Source organism: Cupressus sempervirens, chromosome 1 (genome assembly GCF_028749045.1).
Source record: "Cupressus sempervirens isolate cs-2001-9-10 chromosome 1, ASM2874904v1, whole genome shotgun sequence".
Lineage (NCBI taxonomy): Eukaryota > Viridiplantae > Streptophyta > Pinopsida > Cupressales > Cupressaceae > Cupressus > Cupressus sempervirens.
The window spans coordinates 48,691,766-48,708,882 of NC_143118.1; the positions used below are offsets into that span (position 1 = coordinate 48,691,766).

Consider the following 17,117-nt stretch of genomic DNA (forward strand, 5'->3'; position numbering starts at 1 on the left):
AGGGTCAAATCATTCAGAATGACCTTGTATTGGGGTTAGAAGAGTCTATGTGGTAAAGTCAATGTACGATGGTAAATATGTCAAGTGAATCATTGAGCTAGATATGTGTTGACCCATTTTTGGTCGCCCTATTTTTCAAACTTCCCCCTTAGTCTCCCTAAGAAAACTATGTTACTTAGTCTATATTCCAAAATTGACTAAGTCCATAGTTAGGTTTTGGCAAGGGTCGCTTCTCATCAGGAGTCCCTTCTTCCCTTAAGTCGGGTTTTGGGAATCCCAGCACATTGGTTCTCCCCAACTTGCTTTGTGTAGAAAACTCCTAAGTCAAGTGTGCACATGGGTTGCTTCGTTTTAATTGCGTCTTCCCCTTAGAAGTGTCTTAGGCTTCCCACCCCTCCCTCCCCCCCTCAATTGAGAAAAAATGTTTCCAAGTCCAGATTGTTGCCAAAAGAATACAGAGTTTGGAGTCTCCTATACTCCACTCCTTCACCCGGAGGCGAAGTTTTTTAAATGGGATTCCCGCAACGAAGAAAACTAAGTAAAATCAAATTGTTCGGGAAAGAAGCAAAAGCTCTTCTTCAATGCCTAAGGCGAAGTGTGTTCTCTCAGAAGCCGAAGTTCCAAAACCCCTATAGAAATCATATGCCTTAGCCAAATTCGATCTCGGGAAAATAAGATTTCTACTTCTCCTAGTTAAGGCAATGGATTTTCAAAAAGATCAAATTTGTTGAGGAACAAGTTGCATGGAGAAGGTGTAGGTGATGTATTTTCTTCCCCTTAAACCATTGCATTAATTGAAATTCTGATCATTAAACTCCATGTGCCCCCGAAATTTAATGCAAAACAGATCATTAAGATTTTTGGCCAACAATCAAATAGAAGGATCTATAAAAAAAGATTGTCCGACATATTTCATCATCTCATTTTCTAACGGCCCTTTTCGAATTTTGCAAGGCTGTTATCATAAGTTAGTTCGATCTCCACCAAATTGATCTATATATTTAACATCGTATCAGAGCCTAATTGGTAGAGAGATTGCTAAATTGCTTAAAACAAACTTTCAAAATAACAAAATAAGAGTGACATCATGGTAAGCAATGTTAGAGTCAAGGATAGGCTTGAAGGAGCAACAAATTTCTTCTCATGGAAAATTCAAATTACAACAATCCTTGAAGAATTGGAATTAGAATCATTTATTGAAAAAGAAACTACAATACTTGATGACAAGGTAGAGAAATCCACTTGGAAAAGGCAAAATAATAAAGTGAGAAAAATCATTGTTCATTTAGTAAAAGATCACATTTTTCCTTCCATATCAAATCTCAAGAAAGCAGTTGAAGTATTTAAAACAATTAAGGATACATTTGAGATTAATAACTCAAGCAGATTGCTCACATTAAAAAAACAACTTATGAATATAAAAATGAATAAAGGAGAGTCAATCTTGTCCTACTTTGGAAGAATTTCCGAAATAAAGAATCAACTATCTTCTATTGGCAATAAAGTTGAAGATCAAGAATTATCCATAATAGCACCTAGAGGGCTACCAATATCTTGAGAAGCATTTATCCAAGTCGTTAGTAGACCTTCAATACCATCTTTTGATCAACTTTAAAATGATTGCACCTCAGAAGAATCAAGACTAATTTCTAGAGGGATCATTTCAAACCAAGAGGGAGAAAATCAAGCCCTTTTCTCAACCTCTAATAACAAAGGGAAGAAGAGGAAATTTAAACATAAAGGGAAGAAAAATGACCAAAGGAAAGGAAACAATAATCACAATAGGAAAGACTCTTCTAAAGTTCAATGTGACAAGTGTGAGAAATTTGGACATACTTGCAAATTATGTCCAAAAAGGGAAACAATTCTAGCCGCCATAGCCGAAGCTAAAAAGGAAGAAAATCTATTATTCTACTTAGCTCTATCTAGTGAGATGAATTCCAACAAAAATGTGTGGATAATCGATAATGGTGCATCTCATCATATAATAGGATTTAGAGATAAGTTTGAAACTTTTGAAAATTATCTCACTGAAGTAGTCACCATTGGAGATAACTCCACCTATCTAGTAAAAGGGATTGAGACTTGTTCTATACAACTAAGAACTAGGATCACTCTAAAATTGAAAGATGTTCTCTTTGTGCCTGGCATAAAAAGGAATCTATTATCCATCTCAAGACTTGTAGATGAAGGGTATCATGTTACCTTTAATGAAGACAAAGTGTTGTATTGGCCTAAAAATTATAACATTAAAAATGCAATCACCATAGGGTCTAGAAATGGAACTCTATATAAACTATGTAATACTCAAAAGAAAACCCTATATCATGAAGTATCAAACCCTAATGAAATATGGCATAGAAGACTTGGACATCTTGGATTCAGTGCACTACCGAATACAAAAAAAATCAAAATTGGAACACCTAACTTAAATTCAAACTATATAGGCATTTGTAAAGGATGCGCTCTAGGAAAGAATGTAAAAAGATCTTTTCCTGCAAGTAAACACAAATCTAAATCAGTACTAGAACTAGTTCACCCTAATTTATGTAGACCTATGCCAACACTCTCTTTAGGAGGATACTCATACTACATAATCTTTATTAATGACTTTTCTAGGACAACTTGGATTTCCTTCCTAAAAGTCAAAAAATCAAATGAAGTTCTATTGAAATTTAAAGAGTTCAAAACACTTGTGGAAAATCAAATGTTGATGATAATAAAAACTCTAAGATTAGACAATGGAGGCAAATACACCTCTCAAAATTTCAAAGATTTATGCACTTCTATTGGGATTAAGAGGGAGTATACTATACCTTATAATCCTCAAGAGAATGGAGTGGGAGAAATGAAAAACAAAGCCATGGTTGAAGCGACAAAAGCCATGTTACATGATCAAAATTTACACTTCTGATTCTAGGCTAAGGCCACTAATACTACGTTGTATATATTCAAAACAGATGCTCACACTTAATCCTAGAAAACATAACCCCTGAAGAAGCCTTACAAGAATTAAACTTGACCTAAGTCATCTCAGAATATTTGGTTGCCCCATTTACATTCATATACCTAAAGAAAAAAGAACCAAGTTGGAACCATTCGGGAAGAAAGGTATATTTGTTAGATACAGTGAAAACACTAAAGGGTATAGAGTCTATATGCTTGGGCAAAGATCAGTCCAAATTAGCAGAGATGTCAAATTCAAAGAAGACACTGCCTTCAAACTATCCACAACTAGAGAAGATGAGCCCATCACAGAATTGGATAAAACTCAACGAATTGAAAATCAGAGGGAGAACATATCAGAAGAAAATGAACTTTTATCAAGCACTGAAGATACAAACATCTCTAATATCAAGAAAAGGCCACTATGGGCAAGGAAAACAATTGAAGGAAAAAAAATTTGTTGGGTGGATATTTTGTAACTGACAATTTTGGGTAAAATCCAATTGCAAAATAGGATAACCAACCACAGCATGTGAGATAGATTCTCTCCTACCTTAAAGAGAAGGCTCCCCCTTCTCACCGTTCCTTGGATCAACTCAAGGTAAGCAAGAAGTTGAGAGATTTTGTAAAAGGGTTTTACCAATATATTTTCCTCTTAACTTTCAGGAAAGAATCCACTTACCCATGGAGCAAGTAATGGGCAAGGTGAAATCTCTAACTACACTTCTATCTAAAATTTTAAAATGGTGATACTGATAAACCAACACTAACTCAACGGCTAACTGAAAGTGTACCAATTTGGCTCTAAGTCCTGTTTATTTAATTTATAAAAAAAATACTACCATTGGGGTGTAAAGACTTCCAGAAGTAGATGATTTCTATTCTATAAGAAAAATCTCTACCATTGGGGCATAAAGACTTCCAGAAGTAGGGAAATTCTAACTATTTTTTCGTGAATTTGAGTTGGTAACACAAGCTGCAGTCAAAGGTTCTAGTCTATGTATTACCACAACCGCTCCCAGTCAAAGCTTCAGCTCCGATTGCTTCTTAACTCACTATGCTCTATTATTGAGCACAAAATAATAACATGAATCAAAGACAATAGGCACGAATTACAGTCAAAGCTTCTAATTTGCTCTATCACAATTGCTTCTAGTCAAACCTTCAAATTCAATTGTTTCTTTTTATTCACTTTTCTCCCAAATTCGTACTACACAATCAAAGTTATGCTTGCACAAGTATGGCAGAGCTTTCTTGAATACAACTAAAGGTGATTTTTACAATGAGGGGGGTGTTGTGACCAAGAGGCACCATTACCCATGCCTGGGACCCCCTGCTTTTCAAACTAAGTCATCATCCATGGATTTCCTTGTTTGGCGGAGCGCAAGTCAACCATCCATAGGGAATGGTCAAATCCAAAATCCTTGACTGCTGTAAAAGTGCGCTTTCCACACTCCATGGAGTGGGAGTTCGTGATGGTGTGGAAATATTTTGTGGACAAAATCCTTCGTCCGACAAAAACCCCGCTTCTCACAAATTTTGGAGCGCACATTTGGGTTGGCCATGGAATGTCTCCCACGGATAAATAATCCATAGCCATATTAAAACTACGACGCACACCTTTTATTGAGTGCACTTTTCACATAATGGAGGATTTTTATTTATTTCAACATGGATAAAACCCATATGAGTTTGAAAAATCCTGCTCTCCGCACATTATGGAAGAAAATTTCGATTCTTTTTTTTATGTATGGAGTGGAATCCTTGAACTCAAATCCCAAGGGGCGAGAAAAGTTTCGAAGAAATCATTAAAATTTGGAAAACTTGAAATAATTTTAAAATTCAAAAAAATAATAATAATAAAAAATCACCCAATTTTCCAAAAATTCGGAAAATTGAAAAATGTGAAAAAATCGTTAAAACATGGAAAGTGTGAAAATCCAAGACATCCCAAAAAATTCCGAAGGGAAGAAAAAAGAAGTTTGGAATCCAAAATCTAGCGGAAATTCAAAATTCTTGAGGATGAAAATCCAAAATCTTGCGAAAAATTCAAAAAGTATAAAAAATCATGAAAAGTTGAAATATTGGGAAATTTGAGAAAAATCCCAAATTTGAAAAGAAAATCGATCGAAATATAAAAAAAGGCAAAAGAATGGAAAAGTTGGATTCATAAAAAGGAAAAAAAAATGATTTTCTTTCAAGGAGATTTTTTTGGATTTACATGGAAAATTAAATATTAGTTTTATTGATATTTAATTTGGTTGTTTAAATAATAATCCAAAAAATAAATATTGGAGAAAAGTTGGAAAGAAATTTGATTTTTCATTAAAACATGGAAATTAATTAAATTGGATAGTCCAGGAGGTGAAGAGGAGATCAACATTCAAGCAATCCAAAGGAAAGAGCAATTGGTGATTCCGAGAGACCAAAGTATACCCATTCCAGAATGGTTGAGGCAACGAATTCAATTGCGTCAACAAAGGGAGGTTGATCCGGCAACTGAACTACAAGAAATTTTGGACCGATCAAACTGATCGGAAGAGCAAGGGAAAGCAAGAAGATATGCTAAATTCATCAGAGGAGAATCAAGATCCAAAATCTTGCAGATTGCGACTCCCATGGTTGACAAAGGCAAAAATCAGATTACTCCAGATGAATATCATGTTACAGAAATAAATCTTGGTCGGGCCTCCCTAGAGAAAATATTAGAAGAATTTGATGACCCTACACAGGCTTGAAGGATAGGCTAAAGAAAGTGGAAGAGGGGTACGAAAAACAGAAAAGAGAAATTAGGGCCTTACGTCAGTACATCAATAACTTGCCTCATCCAATAAGAGAGGAAGGTCCATCATTTATCCCTCCAACAGGTGTTTCCATTGAAGTGGTAGGTGATATTGACAGAATCAAGCGGACTGCTCAAGGTGCAAAGGTTTGGGTCCAAGGAATCCAAGAGGCAGCCTTCAAACATGCAGAAGAATTAGTGCAAGTACACAATAGGGCATTAGCTGCACTCTCTAGGATCCAGTGCATGGAGGAATCATGGGTGGATGAACATATTTACCAAGAAGAGGTGATTGCTGACATTTAGAATCTAATGGAGACCCCAAAGCAAGAATTGATCAATGGTCAAGTTATCAACAAGGGGGATGTCTATGATTTTATTCGATGGTACAGTGCAGTGATCATAGCTAAGGAAATGTTTGAGAGCTTCACTAAGGAATCCACTCAATGGAAGAAGATTGTTGACAACATCAAACAAGGAATAAAAAACGCAATTGCATCCTTGTTATCGTAGAGATTGATGGAAGAAGAAATGACAACTGATAATCTAAAAGTCAAGTTAGAGGAATTCTTTCAACTAAATGTCTATGAAAGAGATGATTTTGAGAACTTCTCCATCTTCTCAAATACAATGCACACTACTAAGGACTTACTACCAAATTGGGATGAAAGCTTGGGAAAAGCAAAAGGAGCAATTGCAGTTCTAGAATTCAAGCAAGAATCTGCACCAAGCATCAGTACAGAGGAGTTGGAAACAGTGTTAGATCAATTTTGCTCCTTCAGGCGGGGGAATCAAGGATAGATGCATTTAGTGCATAGTGGGTGTTCTTAGGGGTCATTTATTACACCCCACTCCTTCCTAAACGAGCATGCATAGTGGCCATTTATTACCCACTACAGTAGTGGATTCCTTGTTGCATTAATGTAGATTCCTTTCCTTTTCCCTAACCCTAATTAGGGCTGATGTGGCATGGTCTTGGCCATCGGTTATTGTGATCATCCGGGCCACCTATTGTAATCAAGGACCTATATAACGGCCTCATTTCTCATTTGTAAGGGGAGATTTTTATGAGATTGTTTCCATGAGCTACTGAGATAATAAAGTTTTCATTGGAGCTTGGTGAATACTTGATGTGTCTTAGTGCTTGCTTGTTCTCTTAAATTTCTTCAATTAGATTAAGTTTAGCCTAGTTAATGTGTGGTGATTACAATGAAGAATATGATGGTGTATTGATGAATTCCTTTGGTTCATACTTTTGACGTTTTAGTGATTCTAACTCATTGTGTAATGTTAGCCTGAACCCCTTTCATGCATATGCTTAACTTCCATCATTCGTATACATTGTTCTTTATGATGGTGTATGTGGTGATATGAAAATCTTTGGCATAACCCTTGAAGATTGCACCAATTCACGCGTAGTTGTAGTATAACTTGGCGAAGTGGAATTCGGTAAATTGAGGAATTTGTTCACTAGAGTACTATTTGTTGTTATCACTACCCTTAGGATTAGAATAGAATTCCTAAACCCTCTCTTATTGAATTTCTACATATTTTGTGAAAACTCCAAAAAAGTACTTCATTGCAAAACCTTAAGATAGCTCCCACATCCAGTATGGCTTGAAATGAATTTGAATAAACACGTAAGGCCCCTTGTGATCCTCAGCAAATCACATCAACCACCGATCTTATCCACAGTCAAGACCTGACATTAAAGGAATCTTGAAGTCATTGTGTGATCTTCTAGCAATCTTAGCATACACGAGACTTTATTCAAGAGAGGATAAGATATTTCAGTATTTTGTTCTACTGTTTGGTGGGTCATAAAACACAAATCAACAGGGGGCACTCCTTATATAGGCAAAGGAGTTGAGAAAAAGGAGAAAAAGTGGGAGCAACTCAACCAACTTTGACCCAATCTAACTAACAAGAGAAATGATTGGATTCCATGTCATTACACATGTAAGTCGTATTATATGTAATTACACATTTTTTATGTAATACATCCTCTTCAATTGCAAACATAAAAGAAGAAGAAGAAGAAAGATAGAAGAGAATTGAAACAATCCTAGGGATTGTTCTAAAGGACCTTGTACTTTGCGATGCAATCCTAGATGATAACAAGATCGGGAGTTCCTATATTTTGTGCCACTACATTCACCTTGATAATCATAGTGTTACGTCTTTTGATAACCTCTGACTCTCTTTGATGAATTGTCCATTGTTATTTGAAAACTTGATGTGATTAAGCTTTTTTTGTTCAAGTTGTGAATTCTCCTTTGTAGATTGGCACATTCTGAAATCTCTAACACTTTGAAAACCTTCTTGACGGTGTCTGGATGTAAACTCGGAATAACTTTCCATCAGCACCTTTAACTTCTTTTTTTCTTCTTTTTTTCAACAAAGTGCTTAACAATTTCCTACATGTACTCATATTCTCGGACAACCTTTGAGAAAATGGAGACCAAATGAATTAGCGCTTTTTTGATTCGAAGCTCGCCTTCTTTACTGGATGTCTTCATTCTTTATAGAAATTCTGGCATATCTTGACTTGCTGCAACATGAAAGTTTAAATGGGATTTAATCCATCATTGGAAGATATGGATTCTAACTTCCATAAAAATATTGGCAAAATGGAACTCTAAGGAACAGTATATGCGGAGTATTAATTAGATACTCATGGAACATATGTAATGAATTGGATGTGATATGGAAAGTACATGTGAAGGGCTAAAATGGGACTTAGGAAGATGGATGACATGTGAGCAATGATGAATTTTTGTGGGTATGACCGAGAATGCAAGTTAGGATGCATATGGATATGTGCAAATGATAACTATGGTGTTTAAAAGAGTGACCTTTACCAAAATCGGGTTCTCAAGATGCAATCGCATGTAAAGTGATTTAAATGCAATCATGACTTGATGCAGACATGCAATGAGGTTCGAAGAATGAGATTACGTGTAAATGCATATGAAGGATGAGATTACATGTAAAAACATATGAAGGATGGAATTACATGTAAGTGGGAAAGACGAATGAGATTACATATAAGTGCGGATGGAGGGTGAAATGCAGTGTATCATGACATGGAAAGTCGAATTACATGTAATTGCATATGAAAGGAATGGATGCAATATGCCTTGGCATGTAATGGTGAATATGGAATGAAGTGATGCACTTGCACGAAGAGGTGGAAGGTGGAGTGAAGTGAAACATGCTCAAGTTCTTGAGAAAGAACTTGCAATTTCTTCCAAAAGAAGAAAAACGAAAAAGCAAGCAAACAAACACAGACCTTTAGTTTTAGACTCAAACATGTCAAGAAACAAGTTGCTTTCTAGTGCAATTTGAAATTTGGAATTTGGGGAAATTCCAAATACTTAAAAATGAATGTTTTCATCCTATTTAAAGAGAATTTGTGTAAAAACCCTCAATAGGCTATACCCTGAAAATTGACTTCTAATAGATGAAAATGGATTGTAACTCTCAAGAAATAATCCAATTTACTCACAGGTTCAAAAATAGATGCTCCTTGCTTATAATCGCAAGTGCTCTAAAACCTGATTGCTGCCCTCCAATAATTGATTGCATCCTTCCACAAAGTTTGAAATCTCTGTCAAATATAGGGATGACAACCACAGTACATTCCTCTTTAACCATGCCAAACAATGGACAATAATGGCGTTCCAAATCACAAATTCTCCAACCACAATGAAATTCCCAAGTACAGTACATAATAGTCGGGAAATAATATACTTTAATTAAGACAATTCTTAGAATTAATTCACAATACCTCAGCTGTGAATTACCAGGCACTTCTTAATTCCAAACCCTTATACTTCAGCAAGGGCAAAGAAATCAGCAAACTCAGAAACTCTTCACAAGCAACAAAAGAAAATAATCAATTGGATGCTTTACTCATCAAATGGGCTCATATTTATAATCTCCAAATGGCACAAAGTTTCCCAAATGAACTTCACTTAAGAAGCTTCCCACACACAACATTAAAACATAATAAAGTGTCATTATGAACTAAATTATTAATTGCTTTTGGCTCTGAAAATGACCCTTTCCACCATAACTTCAAAATCTGACATGTAAGGCCACTGTTTCTTGTTCCCATGATTTAAAACTTTTCATCTCGGTTCCAATGAGCTATTATACTGAGGTGACCAACCAACAACACTAACAAAAATAGCAACCTAAGTGTATTTAGATGAATAATATTAATACTTCACTCATCTTGTGAAAACAATTGAAGAAGCATCTGAATCAAAATCTTACAACACTAAAGTGATCCTGATGATGAAAGATGATGAATGAACACGACAGGATGACTTACTATAAATAGACGCTCTCTCCAAAATTCTTGGAGCTCGGAATAAAAACTGTGAGCATCCTCAAACTCCTCTAACTCAACTTAACTCATCGGAACCAACGGATTGACTTACTATAAATGGTAAGTCCCTCAAATGGAGCCAAAACATACCATAGGCTGTTGGAAAGTCTATAACCACTCAACTAAAACCCTCGAATCCTATTGTCAACTCACGAGGGTCATGATGGTGAACTGACCTGGCCAACTACAGCAACCTACTAAAAATGAGGACATTACAATTTGATGAGAAAGTTTGAAAATGTCCACTTACTTGGAGGTTATGAGCCAAAATAATAAGATTTATAGATTTTGAAGACCAATTCTCCCTCAAATCCTTTGACTTCTTGCATACTTGCATTCAACAAATATTAATGAGCAATGAAGGGTCAAATTTGACATGAGAATGCCAAAAACGTAGCCTTCAAAGGCAGTATCATGCATTAAAACTCAAAAACAACCCCTCTTGATCCAAATGTATGGGCTGAATTGCCATTTTTGAGTTTATTTAACAAAAACCTGGTTTTTTAATGCAAAAATATGAACCGTTTTTGCAAAAACGTGGTTAAAAAAATGCGTGCAAATTGATGGTTTTTGACTTGTGAATGCAAAAACTACTTCCCCAAATGTTAATACACAGATCCAAATGCAAAAAATGTGGCTTCAAAATGCAAAAAAATGGTTAAACCCCAATTTTTTGGGCGTTTTTAGCAAAAACGTGATTCATAAAAGACATGAATGAAGCTTTTTTGGATATCTAAACGCAAAAAAATATTCTTCACTATAATATATATGGACTAAAACCTCAAAATAACTTATATTTGAGCCAAAAAGTGATCAAAACGGCCCCAAATATGGGCGTTTTTAACAAAAACGTGGCTCAAAAATGTAAAAATATGAGTCATTTTTTTCTTGAATATGCAAAATCATGACCCCCAAATGCATATATAAGCATTAAAACTCAAAAATGCCCCTCTTGTGATGGAGTTCAAGCCATTATATGGGCAGATCTAAGCATTTTTGATGAAAAATGTGTTTTTGAAGGAAGAAAACATCAAGTTTTTTGCCTTTGAATCTTCAAAAACGGGTTTTTGGGATGCAAATGCATGTGTTATAAGCAAAACGCACTTTAGAGATGCATAGACATGTTTTAAAAACGTCTTGGGCTTCCTTTTACCAAATGCACCTTTTAGGTGCATTGACATGTTTTAAAAATATGCATTTTGACCAAAAACGGGTTTCTAAGATGCATATGCATGTTTCATAGGCAAACGCACATTTTTAGTGCCATCACACATTTTAAAACTTTCAAAACCAACCTCCAAGGAAAAACACACCTTTTGGTGTCATTGACATGTTTTAAAAATGCATTCAATGGAAAACACACCTTTTTGGTGTCTTTGCATATTTTTGCAATATGCATTTGCATGTTTTTTATGCACTTACATGCATTTTCATTCAGAATCGCACCTTTTGGGTGCAACTGCATATTTTTGATGAAAATGTGCTTGTAGACATGTTTGCACAACTTAAGTGATGAATTAAGCATGTGTCAATTTAATTTTTGATGAAATATTAATTAAATGGATCATAGATAATATTTACACTATCATAATTACTATATAATGTACAAATATCATTTTAAAACTAATATTTACTATAGCATTTTGATTTAAAAATAAAAAATTAAATTAAATTATATAGTTAATGTAGTCACTTAAGTGAAAAATCAAAAAGTAACTCAACATAAAAATATAACATAAAGCACACTATAGTTATTTTAAGTGAAAAATCAAAATGATAAAGTAACTTAAAAGCATAACATAAAATATATTTTTCAAAAAGTGAATGTCGATTTAAAAATATAACGATATTTTTAATTCGTGCAGTTGCATAAAAAATGTCCACATTTTGGGCTCTAAAATGGTCATATCTTTTGATTTCCAACTCTGATTAAGCCCTAAGATATACTGAATCGAAGAGAAAACCGAAATCAATGAGTTGAACAAAACTAAAGGACCAAAAACCAACAAACAGACACTCAAAAAATGCAAAAAATGATGTTGAAGGCTTTCAAAATCAATCATGGGATCGACAAACAAAAAAACGAAAAAGAGTTGATGAAAGTCTTCCATAAAGATTCATTTTATCAATTGGGGTCAATTGATTGAGCAATGTTATCCACTTAAATAATGAACTAAACTTCGAGAATTGTGAAACTAAGTTGAAAAGTTTCATACTATTACCTACATTTTGTGGTGACAAAATGCAGGACAACAATGTTCAACCGGATGAAATCTCTAGAGAGAGTAAGTAAACCAGAAATAAATCATGCTACACTACACTAGTAAATAAGCTTACAAAATTTGAACCATCAACTGTTGCAGAAGCTTTATCATGTCAAGCATGGAAAGATGCTATGGTCGAAGAATATCAATCCCTATTACAAAATGATGTTTGGGATATCCTACTTAGGCCAAAAGACAAATCAGTTGTCTCATCAAAGTGTTTATACAAAATCAAGTATGGTTTAGATGGTAGTATTGAAAAACATAAAGCAAGATTTGTTGCACGAGGTTTTTCTCAAAAGGCAGGTATTGATCATGAGGAAACATGTGCTCCAATCGCTCGACACATTTTAGTTAGGACAATTATTGCAATTACAGTATCCAAAGGATGGAAGGTACATCAAATGGATGTCAAGACCGTATTTCTATATAGTGTTATTAATGAAGAAGTATATATCAAACAACCTGAAGGTTTCAATATAAAAGACAAGAACCTATATGTCTGTAAACTAAAGAAAGCTCTTTATGGCCTTAAACAAGCACCACGAGCTTAGTATGAAAGGATAGATAGCTATCTCTCCAAAATAGGATACTCCAAAAATGAAGTTGATCCTAACATATATTTCAAAATATCTAAAGGTGACATGTTAATTTTTGTTCTCTATGTCGATGATTTATTAATAAAAGGTGAAGATCATCTAATTGAAAATGCAAACAAGATCTTGTGGCTGAATTTGAAATGAAGGATCTAGGCCTACTACACTATTTTTTAGGTCTAGATGTGTCATGTCCCCACTATAGCTCAGTCTAACAGAGACATGTGAGTCAGCTTATTATGGAGTCTTGTAGGCTGACAGGGTTGGATAGAGACCCAGTATGGTTATTCAGTGTTGGGGACTTGGTTTTCTGGTGGGTATTGATCAGTTGGGTGACGTTCTTTGTTTTTAGGAGGTAGTTCCTACATTTATGGGGTTCATTCCTACTTTTTAGGAGGTATGATCATGCCCAGGGCTGGGTTTCCATGAGATGACCCTTTGGGTTCAGTTTCAGAGGGATAGGGCTTGTTTCCTAAATTTTAGGAGCATCCCTAGATTTTAGGGATGAGACTGCCAATGGATCCTTGATTTCTGACTTCAGTCACAGACAGGTGACAGGATGATTTTATAGTTTGTGATGTCAATTGGGCAGTTTGTGGCTATTTGGGTTATATTTTTAATATTTCCTTAGTTAGCGTTTAATATTTAAATAAGGCCAAGTTAATAGTCATTTTGGAGTAATAAGGGAATTTTGGCCTCATCTGGATGCGTATCCCATGTTATGATAGCTCGTTGGAAAGGTCTTGAAATTCTCTAAATCTTCCTCTTTGGTCTCAGGGCAATTCGGTGAACGGATTTATTACTATAGTGGAAAAGGTCATTTTCTAGTGACATGGTCACTTTAAAATAAGATTTAATTCATTTTTTTATAGCCAACACCAATTGGGGGTCACTTTAGGGTTTGAATTGCTTTGCAAGGGGTTATAAGGAGATGGGCGCCATTTCTCATGATTATGCATATTTTTCAAACACTTCTTTTCAGATTTGCTCTGCTTGAGCGATTTGCATTCTGGGACGCAAACCCCAGGGTAATTGCTGGCTGGGACGTAACCCTCAACAGCATTGGGTATTGGTTTGTCAGTAGTTTCAACAGTATTCAGGAGGAAGGTAGACATCACTTCAGCTTGGGCCTACAGTTTGTTTTGTTGGGCATGTTCTTTGGTGTATGGGAGGTGAATTCTAGCAGCCGTACACTGCCATTTCTTGCAGCTGTACTCTATCATTTGCAGCATTTGGATACATAGAAAAATCGGTTACTCAGCAGCAGATTCTTGCATCTTATCAACCAGTTGTGGCGTCATTGTTAGAGGAAATGTACTGGATCTTTTATTTGGCTCTATAATTCAAAGATCTGCCTGGTACAATTTGTATCAACTCTGACTTTACTAGATATTGTTATTTATTTTCAGACTCTTTTCTTGCCATTTGCTACTTCTCATTTCTATGTGGAATAATCATCAAAAACACAAAAACAAACAAACTCTTCTGCATTTCCGTCTAGTTCTACAAGAAAACATTAATAAACAGGAAAAAACAAAAATATAAAATAAATCTACGGCAGATTTGCAGCAGAGATCGATCAAGGATCTTTCAGTGGTATCAGAGCTTACATCCTGCCAGCCTATAGGGTTTGTGAGAAATTGTCACAACAGATTTCGGCATCTGGGTAGTCACTAGTTGGTGGATTGAATACAAATCTATGCATCCTGGTGGAGAAATACACAGATTCTACGAGCGCAGGAGAAACCAGTGGCAAGCAGAGGTCGCCAGAGACGCACAGATACTAGCTATGGGTGAGGCACAGGGTGCTGCTGGCAACGGCATGCCTACAGAGGCAGAAGAAAGAGAGATGGTGGGGACCCTATTCACTACTCAGCCCAGGATCGCTCAGGCTCTAGACAGGTTACAGGATACCTTGGAGCGTTTGGAGATGAGTGGACACAGAGGCAGGCAAAGTAGATCAGTTTCAATGGCTGGTAGTCAGCGCAGCCATCAATCCCATTCTTCAGTTGGGAGCTCCCTTCATTCCAGTAGGAGGCATCGCCATCGTACACCTACTACGAATAGGCCATTGCTTCCCCAATTCATACCAGGTGAACGGCCAGCGCAGGTGGAACCACCAGAAGTGGGGTTTCAGGAGTCAGTTTTGGCGGCCACAGCTGAGTGGAGAGCCCTACCTCCTGAGGTTAGGGATGTCTTCCCTCTTCCCCAGTATTGTGCACAGCGTAGAGATACAACCAGGTTCAGGGGAGATCGTGGTAATAGACTACCACAACAACAGCAGAATTATGACCTCAATAGAGCTACTGGGAAGATTACATTGGCCCCATATAATGGCTCAGGAGACACTAGTGCACGAGCTTGGGTCCACAAGTTGGACATATACCTTTCATTGAGGCCCATGCCTGAGCGTGAGGCTATTCAGTTTGCTGTGTTGCATTTAGAGGGGATTGCCTATGATTGGTGGCACTATGGATTGGTCACCCAGGATCACGCCTTAGTTCACTCCTATGCTGAGTTCACCGAGTGACTCATTGCACGATTTGACCGTAAGGATACAGAACTTTATTACAGGGAGTTGGCTCACCTTAAACAAACTGGTCATGCAGAAGCCTATATTAATGAGTTCCAGCATATTGCAGTTATGGTACCGAATATGCCCTAGAAACGTAGTGTCATGTTGTTCATTGAGGGTTTGCAGGATAGACTAAAAGGATTGGTACATGCTTTCCAACCAGCTACTCTTAAGGAGGCTATTGATGTGACATTGAGATTGGATACTGTTCCCACTTCTTATCAGGCAGATAAGAAACCATTTAGAGATTCACGGCCTACACAGAAGGCCAATACGATACAGAACAAAGGAGGGACCTCATCTAAAACTCCTTGGATGAATCAGGAGACGAGGAATGAATTGAGGAGGAAAAAGTTGTGTTTTTCCTGCAAAGAACCATGGGAACTAGGACACCGTTGCATGGGTAAAGGAAAGGTTCATTTGATTGAGGTGACTTCTGAGTTAGGGGATGAGGAGGTTCCTGATACTGATATTGAGGATAATACAGAGGATGTTGAGCAGTTTTTGACACAGTTGGAGTTAGACACCGCTGAGCCTGTGGCATCAACTAAAGTAGTTATGGCTACCCTCTCCAGTTATCCTAAGTTTCATGCCTTCCAGTTGAAAGGTACACTTAAGGGTAAGCGGATCACCAGTTTGGTAGACACAGGTGCTACGCATAACTTCATTGATCAAAAATTAGTTGAGAGGCGTGGCTTACAGTACGAGGAGTTTGGTGGTTTTGGAGTGAAGGTGGCTGATGGTGCCATTTTGGGTTGTACCAAGCGGATTCCACAGCTTAGTATTCAGATGGGAGATTATACTTTGACTGATGACTTCTATGTGCTTCCCATAGAAGATTATGATGTGGTTTTGGGCATGCAGTGGTTACAGGGTATTGGGCGTTACATTATTGATCACCACCGTATGCAATTAGAGTTTCTTTCTGGCGGGCAGAAGGTGATTTTGAGGGCAGCGTCAGATGGTGGACCCAGGGAGGTGACTTCTCGCAGGATGGAGACCATCCTTAGGCATAATGATGTGCTTTGGGCTAGACACTGTTTGGTTAAATCCAAAACACCCATATCTCAGGATGGTCGTGTATTTCATGTGGACATTCAGTCAGTGATGGATCGTCACAATAGAGTGTTTGGTGATATACCTCCTGGAGTGCCACCAGATAGAGGGTTTGAGCATGGTATAGAGTTGGAGGATGGAGCAAAGCCAGTGATTACTACCCCATACCGTCATCCTAGAGCCTATAAGGATGAAATTGAGAAGACTATTCATGAGCTATTGGACATGGGTTTCATTCGACCTAGTTCCAGCCCCTTTGCTTCTTCTATGGTGCTTGTTAAGAAGAAGGATGGGACTCTACGGATGTGTGTAGACTACAGAGCTTTGAACAAGAAGACAATAAAAAACAGATATCCCATTCAGCGCATTGATGAGTTGTTAGATGAGTTACATGGGGCTGTCTACTTCTCTAAGATTGATCTTCGTTCAGGTTATCATCAGATAAGTGTACGAGCAGAGGATGTACACAAGACCACCTTCCATTGTCACTATGGGCACTATG

General features: G+C 36.9%; 1 protein-coding gene across 1 annotated transcript in view; it reads right to left on the reverse strand.

The window, feature by feature from the left end:
- LOC149576111 (lactate/malate dehydrogenase family protein) overlaps positions 1–17,117 on the reverse strand; it is a 134,136-nt gene that overhangs the window by 82,161 nt on the left and 34,858 nt on the right. The gene's annotated exons all lie outside the window — the stretch shown is intronic.